The 15,860-nt window shown below is 36.8% G+C and overlaps 1 protein-coding gene and 1 pseudogene across 2 annotated transcripts in view; both read right to left on the bottom strand.

The window, feature by feature from the left end:
• Positions 1–15,860, bottom strand: part of LOC123790751 (uncharacterized) — a 194,927-nt gene that overhangs the window by 24,356 nt on the left and 154,711 nt on the right. For both annotated transcript variants that reach the window (XM_087856726.1, XM_087856727.1), the window contains 2 exons: positions 15,478–15,591; positions 12,060–12,173 (listed from right to left, as the gene is read on the bottom strand). The gene's annotated coding sequence lies outside the window, so the exon portion shown is untranslated. The remainder of the gene's footprint in view (positions 1–12,059; positions 12,174–15,477; positions 15,592–15,860) is intronic.
• LOC123790864 (small nucleolar RNA SNORD116) lies at positions 13,270–13,351 on the bottom strand (annotated as a pseudogene).

The following is a 15,860-nucleotide window of genomic DNA, read 5'->3' as shown; positions in this document are numbered from 1 at the left end:
GCTGCTTTCCAGTTTTCCCAACAACATTTATTCAATAGACTCTTTTTTCAATTGGATATTCTTCCCTGCTTTTTTGAAGATTAGTTGATCATACAGGTGTAGGTCCATTTCAAGGGTTTCCTACTCTGTTCCATTGATCTATATGTCTGTTTTTGTGTCTACACCATATTATCTTGTTGACTACAGCTTTGTAATATAGCTTCAAGTCTTGAATTCTGATGCCTCCAGCTTTGTTTTTCTTTTTCAAGATTGCTTTGGCTCCTTGGGGTCTTTCTATGGTTCCATACTAATTTTAGGATTTTTTTGTTCTTATACTGTGAGAAATACTGGTGGTATTTTGATAGGGATTGCATTAAATGTGTAGATTGTTTTGGGAAGTATAGACATTTTAACAATATTTATTCTTCCAATCCATAAGCATGGAATATTTTTCCATTTCTTTGTGTTCTCTTCAATTTCTTTCAGATATATTATATACTTTACAGAGTACTGGGCTTTTGCCTCTTTGGTTAGGTTTTTTCCTAGGTATCTTAGATTTTTGGTGTAATTGTAAATGGTACTGATTTCTAGATTTCTATTTCCGCTGCTTCATCATTCATGTATAGAAATGCAACTAATTTCTGTGCATTGATTTTATATCCTGTGACTTAGCTGAATTTTTGTATCAGTTCTCACAAATTTTTTATAGTCTTTCAGGTTTTCGACAGAGTATAATGTCCTCTGTGAATAGTGAAAATTTGACGATTCCCTTAATAATTTGGATGCCTTTTATTTCTTTTTGTTGTCTTTTGCCAAGGTTAGGACTTCTAGTACTATGTTAAATAGACAGGATATCTCTCTCTTGTAGCTGACCTTAGAAGCAAAGCTCTCAGATTTCCCCAGTGAGAAGATTAGCTATGGTTCTTTCATATATGGGCTTTATGATGTTGAGGTATGTTACCTACATCCCTACTTTGTTAATGGTTTTAACGAAGAATGGACGTTGTATTTTGTCAAAAAAAATTTTCAGCATCTATTGAGAGAAACATACGGTTCTTGTTCTTTCTTTTATTAATGTGGTTTATCACGTTGATTGATTTCCAATATTGAACCAGCCCTGCAGCACAGGAATAAATCTCACTTGATCATGGTGAATAATTCTTTTAATGTACTATTGGATTCGATTTGCTCATATCTGAAGGAGAATTTTTGAATCCATGTTCATCAGGGATATTGGTCAGTAATTCTCCATTTTAGAGGGGACTTTGTAAGGTTTTGGAATCAAGGCTGGTCTCATAGAATGAGTTTGAAAGTTTTCCTTCCATTTCAATTTTTTGGAACAGTTTGAGAAGAAAAGGTATTATTATTATTATTATTTTATTTTTTTATTTGTTTTTTACGTTACATTAGTCCCTATACAGTACATCATTAGTTTTTGGTTTAGCGTTCCATGATTCACTGTTGGAGTATAACATCCAGTGCTCCTTGCAATACATGCCCTCCTCAATATCCATCACCAGGCTAACCCATCCCCCCATTCCCCTCCCCTCTAAAACCCTCAGTTTGTTTCCCAGAGTCCATAGTCTCTCATGGTTTGTCTCCCCATCTGATTTCCCACCCGTCGTTTTTCTCTTTCTTCTCCTAATGTCCTCTATGCTATTCCTTATGTTCCACATATAAGTGAAACCATATGGTAATTGTCTTTCTCTCCTTGACTTATTTCATTTAGCATAATCCCCTCCAGTTCCATCCATGTCAATGCAAATGGGTATTCATCCTTTCTGATGGCTGAGTAATATTCATTGTATATAAGGACCACATCCTCTTTATTCATCTGTTGAAGGGCATCTCTGCTCCTTCCACAGTTTGGCTATTGTGGACATTGCTGCTATGAACATTGGGGTGCATGTGGACCTTCTTTTCACTACATCTGTATTTTTGGGGTAAACACACAGTAGTATAATTACTTGGTCATAGAATAGCTTTATTTTTAACTGTTTTAAGAACCTGCACACTGTTTTCCAGAATGGCTGTACCAACTTGCATTTTCACCAACAATGTAAGAGGGATCCCCTTTTTCCACATCCTCTCCAACATTTGTTGTTTCCTTTTGTTAATTTTTGACATTCTAACTGGCGTAAGGTGGTGTCTTATTGTGGTCTTGAATTGAATTTCCCTGATGGCTAATGATTTTGAACATTTTTCATGTGTCTGTTAGCCATTCATATGTCTTCTTTAGAGAATTCTCTATTCATGTCTTCTGCCCATTTTTTGACTTGATTATTTGTTTTTTGGGCGTTGAGTTTGGAAAGTTCTTTGTAGATCTTGGATACCAGCCCTTTATCTGGAGTGTCATTTGCAAATATCTTCTCCTATTCTGTGGGTTGCCTCTTTGTTTTGTTGACGGTTTCCTTGGCTGTGCAGAAGCTTTTTATCTTTTTTTTCTATATATATATAATTTTTTTAAGTTTAATTTTTTTTTTAAAGTTCCATGATTCATTACCTGCATATAACACCCAGTGCACCATGCAATACGTGCCCTCCTTACTACCCATCACCAGCCTATCCCATTCCCCCATCCCCTCCCCTCTGAAGGCCTCAGTGTGTTTCCCAGACTCCATGGTCTCTCACAGTTCATTCACCCTTCTGTTTACCACCCCTTCTTCTTCCCTTTCTTCTCCTACTGATCTTCCTACTTCTTATGTTCCATAAATGAGTGAAACCATATGATAAATGTCTTTCTCTGCTTGACTTATTTCGCTTAGCATTATCTCCTCCAGTGCCGTCCACGTTGCAGCAAATGTTGAGAAATCATTATTTTTGATGGCTGAGTAATATTCCATTGTATATAAGGACCACATTTCTTAATCCAGTCATCTCTTGAAGGGCATTTTGGCTCCTTCTACGATTTAGGTATTGTGGACAGTGCTGCTATGAACATTGGGGTGCATATGGCCCTTCTCTTCACTATGTCTGTATCTTTGGGGTAAATACCCAGTATTGCAATGGCTAGGTCATACGGTAGCTAAATTTTTAACTTTTTAAGGGACCTCCACACTGTTTTCCAGAGTGGCTGTACCTACTTGCATTCCCACCAACAATGTAGGAGGGATCCCCTTTCTCCACATCCTCTCCAACAATTGTTGTTTCTTGCCTTGTCAATTTTTGCCATTCTAACTGGCGTAAGGTGGTATCTCACTGTGTTTTAATTTGAATTTCCCTGATGGCTAATGATTTTGAACATTTTTTCGGGTGTCTGTTAGCCATTTGTATGTCTTCATTGGAAAAGTGTCTGTTCATATCTTCTGCCCATTTTTTGATTTGATTATTTGTTTCCCATGTATTGAGTTTGAGAAGTTCTTTGTAGATCTTGGATACCAGTCTTTTATTTGTAGTGTCATTTGCAAATATCTTCTCCCATTCTGTGGGGTGCCTCTTATTTTTTTTTTTTACTGTTTCCTTGGGTGTGCAGAAGCTTTTTATCTTGGTGCAGTCCCACAAGTTCATTTTTCTTTTGTTTCTCTTGCCTTTGGAGATGTGTCATGAAAAAAGTTGCTGTGGCTGATGTCGTAGAGGTTGTTGCCTATGTTCTCCTCTAGGATTTTGATGGCAATGCTTTGAAGTTGGAACTCAATCACAAGGAAAAATTTGGAAAACACTCAAACACTTGGAAACTAAGAACAATCCTGCTCAAGAATGATTTGATAAACCAGGAAATCAAAAATCAATTTAAACAATTTATGGAGACAAACAAGAATGACAACACAATGGTCCAAAACCTATGGGACACTCCAAAGGCAGTCCTAAGGGGAAAATACATAGCCATCCAAGCCTCACTCAAAAGAACAGAAAAATCTAAAATGCAGTTTTTATATTCTCACCTCAAGAAGCTGGAACAGCAACAGAAGAACAGGCCTAATCCACGCACGAGAAAGCAGTTGATCAAGATTAGAGCAGAGATCAATGAATTAGAAACCAGGAGCACAGTAGAGCAGATCAACAGAACCTGAAGCTGGTTCTTTGAAAGAATAAATAAAATAGATAAGCCAATGGCAAAAGTTATCCAAAAGAATAGAGAAAGGACCCAAATTAATAAAATTATGAATGAAAAGGGAGAGGTCACAACCAACACCAATGAAATAGGAAGGATCATTAGAAACTTTTATCAACAGCTTTATGCCAATAAATTAAACAAACTGGAAGATATGGATGCCTTCCTGGAAACCTATAAACTACCAAGACTGAAACAGACACAAATTGATTTTTTAAACAGACCATTTAATTATGAAGAGATTGAAGCAGTGATTAAAAACCTTCCGAGAAACGAAACTCTAGGGCCCGATGGATTCCCCAGGGAATTCTACCAAACATTCAAAGAAGAAATAATACCTATTCTTCTGAAGCTGTTTCAAATAATAGAATCAGAAGAAAAACTACCAAAGTCATTCTATGAGGCTAATATTACCTTGATCCCCAACCAGGCAAAGACCCCATCAAAAAGGAGAATTACAGACCTATTTCCCTGATGAATATGGATGCCAAAATTCTCAACAAGATCCTAGCTAATAGGATCCAACAGTACATTAAAAGGATTATCCATCATGACCAAGTGGGATTCATCCCTGGGATGCAAGGGTAGTTCAACATTTGCAAATCTATCAGTGTGATAGATTATATCAACAAGAAAATAGTCAAGAACAATTTGATCCTCTCAATAGATGCAGAAAAAGCATTTGACAAAATACAGCATCCTTTCCTGATTAAAACACTTCAGAGTGTAGGGATAGAGTGTATATTCCTCATTCTCAGAAGCTTTTTATATTGACGAAGTCCCAAAAGTTCATTTTTGCTTTTGTTTCCCTTACCTTTGGAGATGTGTCTTGAAAGATGTTGCTGAGGCCGATGTCAAAGAGGTTACTGCCTTTGTTCTCCTCTAGGATTTTGATGGATTCCTGTCTCACATTGAAGTCTTTCATCCATTTTGTGCTTATCTTTGTGTATGGTGTGAGAGAATGATTGAGTTTCATTCTTCTGTATTGGCTGTCCAATTTTCCCAGTACCATTTATTGAAGAGACTGTCTTTTTTCCATTGGATGTTTTTTCCTGCTTTGTCTAAGATTAGTTGATCATAGAGTTGAGGGTCCCTATCAGGGCTCTCTATTCTGTTCCATTAATCTGTATGTCTGTTTTTCTGTAAGTACCATGCTGTCTTGGTGATCACAGCTTTGTAATATAGCTGGAAATCAGGCAACATGATGTCCTCAGCTTTGTTTTTCTTTTTCAACATTTCCTTGGTGATTCAGGGTCTTTTTCTGTTTCCATACAAAATTTGGGACATTCGAAGAAGAAATAATACCAATTCTCCCAAAGCTGTTTCAAAAAAAAAAAAAAACAAACAGAAAGAAAACTTCCAAACTCATTCTATGAGGCCAGCATTACCTTGATACCAAAACCAGTCAAAGATCCCATCAAAAAGAATTACTGACGAATATCCCTGATCAATATGGATGCCAAAATTCTCAACAAGATCATAGCTAATAGGATCCAACAGTGCATTAAAAGGATTATCCACCACAACCAAGTGCGATTTATCCCTGGGATGCAAGGATGGTTCAACATTTGCAAATTAATCAATGTGGTAGAGCAAATTAATAAGAGAAGAGACAAGATCAATATGATTCTCTCAATTGATGCAGAAAAAGCATTTGACAAAAATCCAGCATCCTTTCCTGATTACAACTCTACAGAGTTTAGGGACAGAGGGAACATTCTTCAATTTCATAAAAACCATCTATGAAAAGCCCACATTGAATATCATTCTCAATAGGGAAAAGCTGAAAGCCTTTCCCTTAAGATCAGGAACACGATGAGGATGCCTACTCTTGTCACTATTGTTCAATATAGTATTAGAAGTCCTAGCAAAAGCAATCAGACAACAAAAAGGAATTAGAAGTTATTCAAATTAGAAAGGAAGAAATCAAACTCTCTCTGTTAGTAGATGACATGATACTTTATGCGGATAACCCATAAGACTCCTCCCCAAATTACTAGAACTCATACAACAATTCAGTAATGTGGAAAGATACAAAATTAATGCACAGAAATATGTTGCTTTCCTATACATTCATAATGTAACTGTAGAAAGAGAAACTAGGGAATTAATTCCATTTACCATTGCACCAAAAACCATAAGACACCTTGGAATAATCCTAACCAAAGAGGTAAAGGATCTATATTCTAGAAAATACAGAACACTTATGAAAGAAACTGAAGAACACACAAAAAGATGGAAAAACATTCCATGCTCATAGATCAGAAGAATAAACATTGTTAAAATGTCTATGCTGCCCAGAGCAATCTATACTTTCTACGCCACCCCAATCAAAATACCAACAGCATTTTTCAAAGTGCTGGTATTACCTCATCTATTCATCTTTAAATGGTAGAATTTCCCTGGGAAGCTGTCTGTTCCTGGACTTCCGTTTGTTGGGGAATTTTTTTGCTGGTTACGGGTCTGTTCAAGTTTTCTATTTCTTCCTGTTTCAGTTTTGGTAGTTTGTATGTTTCTATCAATTTATCCATTTCTTCTAGTTTGCCTAGTTTATTGGCATACAGTTGTTCATGATATTCTCTTATAATTGTTTGTATCTCTGTGGTGCTAGTTATGCTCTCCTCTCATTAATGATTTTATTTATTTGGGTCTTTTTTCTGTTTGATAAACAGCTAAATGTTTATCGATTTTATTAATTCTTTCAAAGACTGAGATCTTAGTTTTGTTGATCTGTTCTACTGCTTTTTGTTTGTTGCTGTTTGTTTCTGTCATTTATTTATGCTCTAATCTTTATTATTTCCCTTCTTCTGTTGCTTTTTTGTTTTATTTGTTCTTCCTTTCCTAGTTCCCTTAGTTGTAAGGTTAGTTTGTGTATGTGAGACTTCTATTGCTTCTTGCGGTAAGCCTGTATTGCTATATTCTTCCTTCTTATGAATGCCCGCAGCTTTTCACAGGTTTTGGACTATCATGTTTATACTTTCATTTGCTTCCATGTATTTTCATTACTTCTTTAATTTCCTGTTTAACCCATTAATTCTTTAGTAGGATATTCTTTAACCTCCATTTATTTGTGTCTTTCCAAATTTTTTCTTGTGGTTGAATTCAAGTTTCATAGCATTGCGGTCTGAAAATATGCATAGTATGATCTCAATCTTTTTGTGCTTATATATCTTTTTGTACTTGACCCAGTAGGTGATCTATTCTGGAGAATGATCCATGTGAACTAGAAAAGAATACGTATTCTGCTGCTTTAAGATGACAAGTTCCGAATGTATCTGTTAGGTACATCTGGTCCAGTGTGTCATCCAAAACCATTGTTTCGTTGTTGATATTCTGCTTAGATGATCTGCCCATTGCTGTAAGTAGGGTATTAAATCCCCTATTATTACTGTAATAAGTCAATGAGTTTATGTTTGTTATTAATTGATCTATATATTTGGCTGCTCCTAAGTTGGGGGCATTAATATTTACAATTGTTAGATCTTGTTGGATAGACCCCTTAATTATGATACAGTGCCCTTCTTCATCTCTTGTTACAATCTTTGGTTTAAAATCTAGTTTGTCTAATATAAGTATAGCTACTTTGGCTTTCTTTTGATGTCCATTAGCATGGTAGATGGTTCTCCATTCTCTCACCTTCAATCTGGAGGTTTCTTTTGGTCTAAAGTGAGTCTCTTGTAAGCAATATATATATATATATATATATGAGTCTTATCACTTTATCCAATCCGATACCCTATGTCTTTTGATTGGAGTATTTAGTTCATTTACATTCAGGGTGATTATTGATAGACATGTATGTAGTGCTATTGTATTAACTGTAACATTGGTGTTTCTGGACATTTTCTCTGTTCCTTTCTCATCTTTGCTGCTTTTGGTCTTTCTTTCCCACTCGAAGCGTCCCCTTTAGTATTTCTTGCTGGGCTGGTCTAGTGGTCCTGAACTCCTTTAGTTTTTATTTATCTGGGAAACTCATTACCTCTCCCTCCTTTTTTTCTTTATATTCTTTTTCTTCCCCTCCAAGTTTGTATTTAAATTCTAGTTTGTTAACATATGGTGTAGTATTAGTTTCAGGAGTAGAATCCAGTGATCCATCACTTATGTATAACTCTCAGTGCTCATTACAAGTGACCTCCTTAATGCCCATTACCCATTTAGCCCATCCCCCCACCCACCTCCCTCTATCAACCCTCAGTTCATTCTCTATAGCTAAGAGTCTATCTCTCCTATTCTGAATGTCAGCCTTGCTGGATAAAGTATTCTTGGTTGCATATTTTTTTCCCCTTTCAATGCATTGAATATATCATGCCACTCTCCTCTGGTCTGCCACGTTTCTGTGGCGAGATCTGTTGCAAACCATATTTGTCTTCCCTTGTAGGTTAAGTACTTTTTTTCCCTTGCTGCTTTCAGGATTCTTTCCTTGTCTGTATATTTTGCCAATTTTACTGTGATTTGTCTTGAATTTTGTTGAATTTGATGGGAGTTCTCTGTGCACCCTGGATTTGGATGTCTGTTTCTGTTCCCAGATGAGGGGAGTCTTCAGCTATAATTTGCTCAAATAAACCTTCTGTCCCCCCCCCCTTTCCCACTTCTGGGACTCCTGTGATACAAATGTTATTGCTCTTTATGGACACACTGAGTTCCTTAAGTTCACGTTCATGATCCAATATTTTTCTTTCTGTCTTCCTTTCAGCTTCATTTTTCCCCATAATTTTATCTTGCATATCACCAATTCAATTCTCTGCTTCTCCCATCCTTGTCAATACATCCAGTGAATTTCATATCTAAGTTATAGCATTTTTTAAATTTTGTACTGACTTGTTTTTAGTTCCTTCACCTCTTCAGTAAGTCCCTAGTGTCTTCTATGTTTTTCTCAATCCCAGCTAGTATCCTTATGATTGCTCTTTTAAATTATCATTAAGGCATATTACTTATATCTATTTTGATTAGATTGCTGGCTGTGACCTCTTCTTGTTCTTTCTTTAGGGATGAATTCCTCCATCTAGCATTTTGCCTAGACCTCTATCTTCTGTGTGTTAAGGAAACCTATTACATTTCCTGCTCCTGAGAGTAATGGCTAATTAAGAAGAGGTCATATTCTGTCTAGGGTCTGGTGCTTCAGGAAGGTTTTGTTTGTTTGTTTTTTTGGTGTATGCTGTGTGCATTCTGCTTTGGTGTTTTGGCTGCTCTTTCCCTCAGTCCTCTGCAGAGTTTCTCCTTGCCTTTAGTGGGGTGTGTTTGGACCTGGTCCAGTGTGTGGTGAATTTTAACTAGGTATGTTTTGGTGTGCTTGTTAGAAATGGCTAGATCCTATTTCTCCTATAGCTGAAGGTTTGCAGCACTTTATGACCAGTAGAGTTGATGTGGGTGTGTGTGGGGTGTGTACAGGTCTTTTGGGGGAGGAACCTACTGTGCTGATTCTCAGGCAGCCTTGACCTAGTAATGATTGAACTGCGGGGGAACCTTGGTGCCACAGATGGTTAGCAACTGACTTTTGATTTTGGCTCAGGTCATGATCTCAGAGTCATGAGATCAAGCCCTGCATCGGACTCTGTGCTGGATGCAGAGCCTGCTAAAGATTCCTTCTCTCCCTCTTCCCCCCCCCTTTCTAAAAAATAAAATAAAAATTTTTTTAAAAACTTAAAAACATGCTCCCACAGTTCACAGTGAGATGGGCATTAGTTTAAGTAGCTCCAACCTCCACTGGTGGTGCTGTGCTGCTCACTGTTGTTGATGGGTTTGGGGGACAATGGTGTCACCCCACTCTCTTGTCCCTAGAGAGGGGAGTTCACACCTGCAGCTATTCAGGAAGCCCTCACAGAAGAGCAAACAATTTCCCCTCTTGTTTCCCTGGTTTCCATCAGAATCCTGCCTTCACCCTGTGTCTGAGCCATCTATCTGCCTGGCAGCACAGTGCTCCTGTGTTTTATCTCAGGCACATGACTGGGTTTCAAACTCCAAATTTTAGAGACCTAACACAGCTCAGACCCACATGGATCCTCTGAGTTAGGGTCTTGCTGTGCTGTGACTGGTGCCATTTGTCATGGAAAAGTAGTCACATGACCACACAGGGGCTCAGAGTTTATGGTAAAGTACAACCAAAAGCTGGCTTCCAGGTTAGTTGTCTTCAGCAGATGCCTCTGCTGATATGCTAGTTAACAGGGCTGCTTAATAGCACCTGCCATCTTCTCTGTCCTGAAAGCCAGTGCCATATTTCCCCAATGCACCCCAAGAAGGAAAACTGCTTCCCCTGGTGTGACCCAGGGGATCCTTAGATGCTGTCTGCTCCCAGACCTCTGCCGTCCTTCCCCACAGAAGCACTGCTAAGCTTGCCCAACATGACCCTGGTGATGGCACGGACTTCTAAAACTTCAGACTTTCAGTTCCAATGCTTGTAAAATCTTGTGACAATAAGCCCCACTCCTATTCTCAGTTAATGGTTTTGGGGAAGAGTTTTTTTTCTTGTGTAATTTCCTGCATACTGCTTTCACTCTTTCTTCTCTCTCTCTCTCCTCTCTGTGATCAGGGCTCCATCCCCTCTGCAGTACCTGCTATTCTTTTCTCCCCCCAATCAACTCTCCACAGCTCCTACCTTCCACAATGTGGCCATTTTTCTCCCTCTAGATATGCAGTTTGTTCTCTCAGTCCTCAAATGGATTTATTGGGTTTTCAGAATGATTTGATATCTACCTAGCTGTGTTTGAAGGATGAAGCAAGCACAGAATCCCCCTACTGCTCCACCATCTTAAGAATTCAGCAGCTCAGTTTTCTAATACTGAGGTTCTTGCTAGTACCACACAAATGAAAACAAGCCCCTACATTAATGATTCAGGTTTCCTAGCTGACTATCATAGAGTGCCTTATGGTAACTGAAGTATTACACAATCCCTAAAAGAAAGATCAATATTTTAGGGACAAATGCTAACTGAGAATTATCGAGAATTCCTACTGGCCCTTAAGGATGGCCCTTTCCTTTGTGTCATATCTCAAGTGTAAGGAATAAACATTTTCATAGGAAACCTGAGCTTTATTCTTGCTAACCTATGGGAATAGAGTAAAAATGTAGAAAGATGAGAAATAAATATGTTCATTGGTCTGCAGAGGCACAAGATGGGAGGGTTCGATAATGTACCTCTTATTAAATAATCTAATATATTGCTCTCCTAGGATGTTTCCAATGATATTCCAACAATATTAATTGTGTTAATTTCTAGCCTCCTTCACAGCAAATTTCGTCCAACATTTTCTGCCAAATTAAATGAGAAACCAGAGTATCTGATTATGCTTAAAGTTCCAGGACAGTGTTGGCCTGGTGAAAATTACAATCACAAGAATGCACATATATTTCTGGTAATTCAACCTCAGAATTATTTTATCCTCTAAGATGATCCAGTGATTTGGAAAGGAGGAAATCACGAAAAGCCATTATAGAGGAATAAAAGACAGTTGTCTAAAAATTACTTACAGCACTTAATCTGCTGAGTTCAGGAACATGGCAATTTGCAGAGGACACATAGGGTTACGCTACACCTAATTCCACAGTGTGGTCACAGCAATGCATGCAGGGCTCACATAGGCACAATAAATGACATGTGACTAGAAGAGTTGGGAGTATACAGAAAAGTCAGACACTGAGCCCTCTTAATGAAAATACTTTTCATTTTCTATTTTTAGGGTGGTGTTACAAGGATACACTGCTAAGTACTAGTGGCATTTGGGTAAGCACACTTCTTGGTATGAACACTGCCACACTGGTAAGAAATGACCTTGCCATCATTTCTGCACCTAAATCCTATATGAGGCATCAATGGAAGGACTGAGAAAGTGCAAAAATTCAGGAAAAAAAAACAGAAGTCTTGAAGAATCACTAGGTTATTAAAGCCTCACACTGTTTAAATTGACAGACTCTATACAACATTAATTAATTCTTGATTTAAATAATTAATTCTTGATTATAATAATTAATTCTTGATTATAAATAAATAATAAAAATAACCCAGGAAAAAGTTTATAAAAAACTAGGTATTACCTTGAGAGGCCATCAATGTTTCTTCTCAGATAAGGGAGCTGGTAAAAGTGACAAAACCAGGTATTCCTTGGAGAAGTGGCAAGAATTCCATGCAACTGCAATCTTACTTCCAACCTACAACCAGAGGAACAATCAGAAGATCTAAGAAAGAAAAACTTTCAAATTCAATGTTTATTGATAAGAGTTTATAAGCATTTAATTATACACATTCAATGACCACCTATATGACAAGGGAAAAAAAAGTACCTTAGTTCCATGGAATAGGATGGTATAGAAAGTAATTTGTTTTAAGACCTAGTCAAAGTTTCTCTAAAGAACTCAGCATCATTCATTAAAGCTAGAATCTTCCTTTATACAGAAATGAAACAGACTAAAAGAATATCAATATGAACCAATAAAATTCCAAGATTTGGAAATAATTGGCAATAATTTCACAGTTAGAAATATTTATTTATTTATTTATTTATTTATTTATTTATTTATTTATTTATGTTTAGTTAACCAATATACTGTGTATCATTAGTTTTTGATGTAGTGTTCAACGATTAATTAATTGTGTGTAACATCCAGTGCTCATCACAACACGTGCCTTCCTTAATACCCATCACCCAGTTACCCCATTCCTCCACCCCCTCCCTTCTAAAAAATATTTAATGCAGTATATACTTGAATCCATCATTCTAATGTCTAGGAAATTTCTCTTTGAGTGGCAAGATTAAAACATTGTATGAATTGCTGTGACTGGATTAATGAGCAAATTAAAACACTCTCTGAGATATTTCCATAAATACAAACCATTGTTCAGCTTCCATTATGTTTCCTTTATCTAAAAAATAATTGGTAACTAATGAATTATAATATCTTTTGAACTATCTAGTTGACCTCAATGAACTATGCCTCACTAACAAGATTGCAGCATCTAAGGAAATCATGTGAATGGCTTAAGGGTAGACAAAAATGTGACTCATCAGTCTCAATACTCGTGCTAGTTCTCCAGTGTCTGATTATTATGAGTGTATGGATGCTTCCAGCCAAGCACTCAAAGAGTTACCATGTCATTTCTAAATCAGATATTTATAGATCTCTGTACAATTTATTTCACTTAATGTATGCAATAAGTTTAGGTTTCAAATACCACAGACCTGGCTGGTACTACTACCTGACTAGCTGAACTTTTTCCATATTTTTTGCCTCATATGTTCCTTTGGGTAGACCTCAGCTCACAGAAGTGTTTCTGTCACTCATTTTTTTCAGATTCCAATGATACCCATTTTTTAATTCATCATTGATCCAGTCACATTTATAAAAGGGATATTGATCCTAAGATATATGACAGACACTAAGCACTCCAGATTCTGTCTCCCTCAGACACACTGAGCCATACTGTTTAATCATGGAAACTAGTCATCACAGTCAATGACTCAACTTCACAACTTATTAGTACAGTCAGAATTTCACTGTCATATGAATGTTAGAGTATTCTAAGAGGAATGCCAGTATTTTCAGGACAAAATGCTTACTAATGTTAGAATTCCTACTGGAATTCTCTCTTTTTTGAAAGATTTTATTTATTTATTTATTTGACAGAGAGAAACTGAACACGAGAAAGAGAAGGAGCAGGGGGAGGAGCAGAGGGAGAGGGAGAAACAGACTCCCCACTGATCAGGGAGCTGGATGTGGCGCTTGATCGATCCCAGGACTCCGGGATCATGACCCGAGCTGAAGGCAGACAATTAACTGAGCCACCCAGGGCCCCCCCTACTGGAATTCTTTCAAGAAGAAGGAATAAATTCATATGAGATCCAGATAGTGGTTCATGTCAACCTGTGGAAATAGAGTAAAATATGGAAAGATGTGATGTCCATTTGTCAAACATGCATAACACAGAAGGGATTATAATATACCTTCACATCAAATGAACTCATACTACTTTACTAGGATGTTTCTGTTTTATTCAAAGGGAGAAGTAATAAAAATCCTAGAAGTAAAGAGACAAATATTTGACAGTTCACCAGGTTATTAATAACTCACATTGTTCAGATTAACAGATACTTCACAAAACCAATTATCTGTTTGACTAAAGAAAAATATTTTAAAAAGCCATAAAAGTACATTTATTTAAAATTGGTTATTACAAAACCTGCATTTCTTTGCTATGGTGATGAGTATTCCATGCAATTCAAAGAATCACTTCCATTACACAAAAACACAGAGGAAATTTAAAAAGTTGTGAAACAAAACCTTCCCAGTTCAATGTTTACTGATAATGGATAATTAAGGAATCAAACATAGATGTTCCCTTGACCATCTACATAACAGAAAAATTATGCTTTTTCCTCAGGAAAAAGAAAGGGAGTATAGAAAATCAAATTTTCTAAAACCTTGGTCCCAAAGCCAACCCCGAAGCATTACTCACTAAAATTACAACTTATCTTTATACACATAAACCCACTGATGTAATATGAATGTTAGGCAATGATATCAACATAAAATTCCAAGAATTGGAAATTTAATCATTTCATGTTAAAATGTTTAATGGAATATCTAATTTAATCCATCATTAAATATCTAGAAAATTTCTCCCTGAGTGAAGAGAAAAAGAAAAAAAAGGTTCTAATCTTGAAACTGGGCTAGCAAGGAAATTAAGACATATAATAAAATCATCCAATAAACACAATCTACTTTTTCTTCAATTTCCCCATATTTCTTATATTTAAGAGATTTTAAATGACAAGCAAAAAAATGAATGATTTATTTCTAATTGACTATCTAGTAAGACCTAAATATGTTGATTCTCATAAATGATGGTGACTAAGGAAATGGTGTAAATGGCTCAAGACTAGGCACAGCCATTTCCCACAGTGTTCACTACTCATGTGCTGGTTTTCCACAGTCTGCTTACTGTGGGTGTATGAAGGCTACCAGTCAAGCACTCAGAGTTGCTAGGTCATTCCACAGTGGTGATTTATAGCCTTTGTACCATTCATGTCCTCTAACATTTGCTAGCATGCTAGTTTTCCAGTGCCATAGTCCTTTTTATTTGGTACCACTTGTTGACAAAAATGAACTCTCTTTCACATTTTTTTGCCTAGTATCATGGTCCTTGTGCTGGATTTCAGCTTATAGAAGTGATTTTGTCATTCATTTTGTTCAGATTTCAACAAGACCCATTCGTGAAGCCATCACTGATTTCATCACCTTTGCAAAAGGGATTTTAATCCTGAGATATACGGCAGATACTGAGCATTCAGGATTCTGTCTCCCTAGGACACACTGAACCATACTATTCAGTTATGGAGACTAGCCACTACAGTCAAGAACCCAGCTTCATGACTGACTAGCTTAGCCAAAATCTTATCAGTAGAGTGTTATAATTCCATGACAGAAATGTCAGTGTCTTCAGGAAAAAAATGCTTACCAGCATGAAAATTCCCACTGGCCCTTGAGGATGGGATGAAGAATTCTTCCCGAAACTTTCCTTCATTTCATGTCTCAAAGGGAAGTAATAAAAGCTTTTATATGAAACCAAGTTCTGTGTCCATGTTGAAGTTAGCATAGAATAAAATTATGGAAAGATGAGAAGCATACATATCCATTTGTATCATTCACAACACAAGAGGTTTACTATGCATACGTATATCATAATACTATTTTTAAAGTAGGCCCTTCTGGTGTAATTTAAAAGAGGAAGCATACAAATCCTGGGGTAAAAGTACACAGAAGCCTCAGATAACCCAGAACATAAAAGCCTCAGATTATTTGGATTAAGAGACTCCTCAAAATCATGTGTAATCTTTGTTG

The sequence above is a fragment of the Ursus americanus genome, chromosome 28 (genome assembly GCF_024610735.1).
Source record: "Ursus americanus isolate L20-20 chromosome 28, mUrsAme1.1.p, whole genome shotgun sequence".
Lineage (NCBI taxonomy): Eukaryota > Metazoa > Chordata > Mammalia > Carnivora > Ursidae > Ursus > Ursus americanus.
This window is presented reverse-complemented; position numbering and strand designations above follow the sequence as displayed.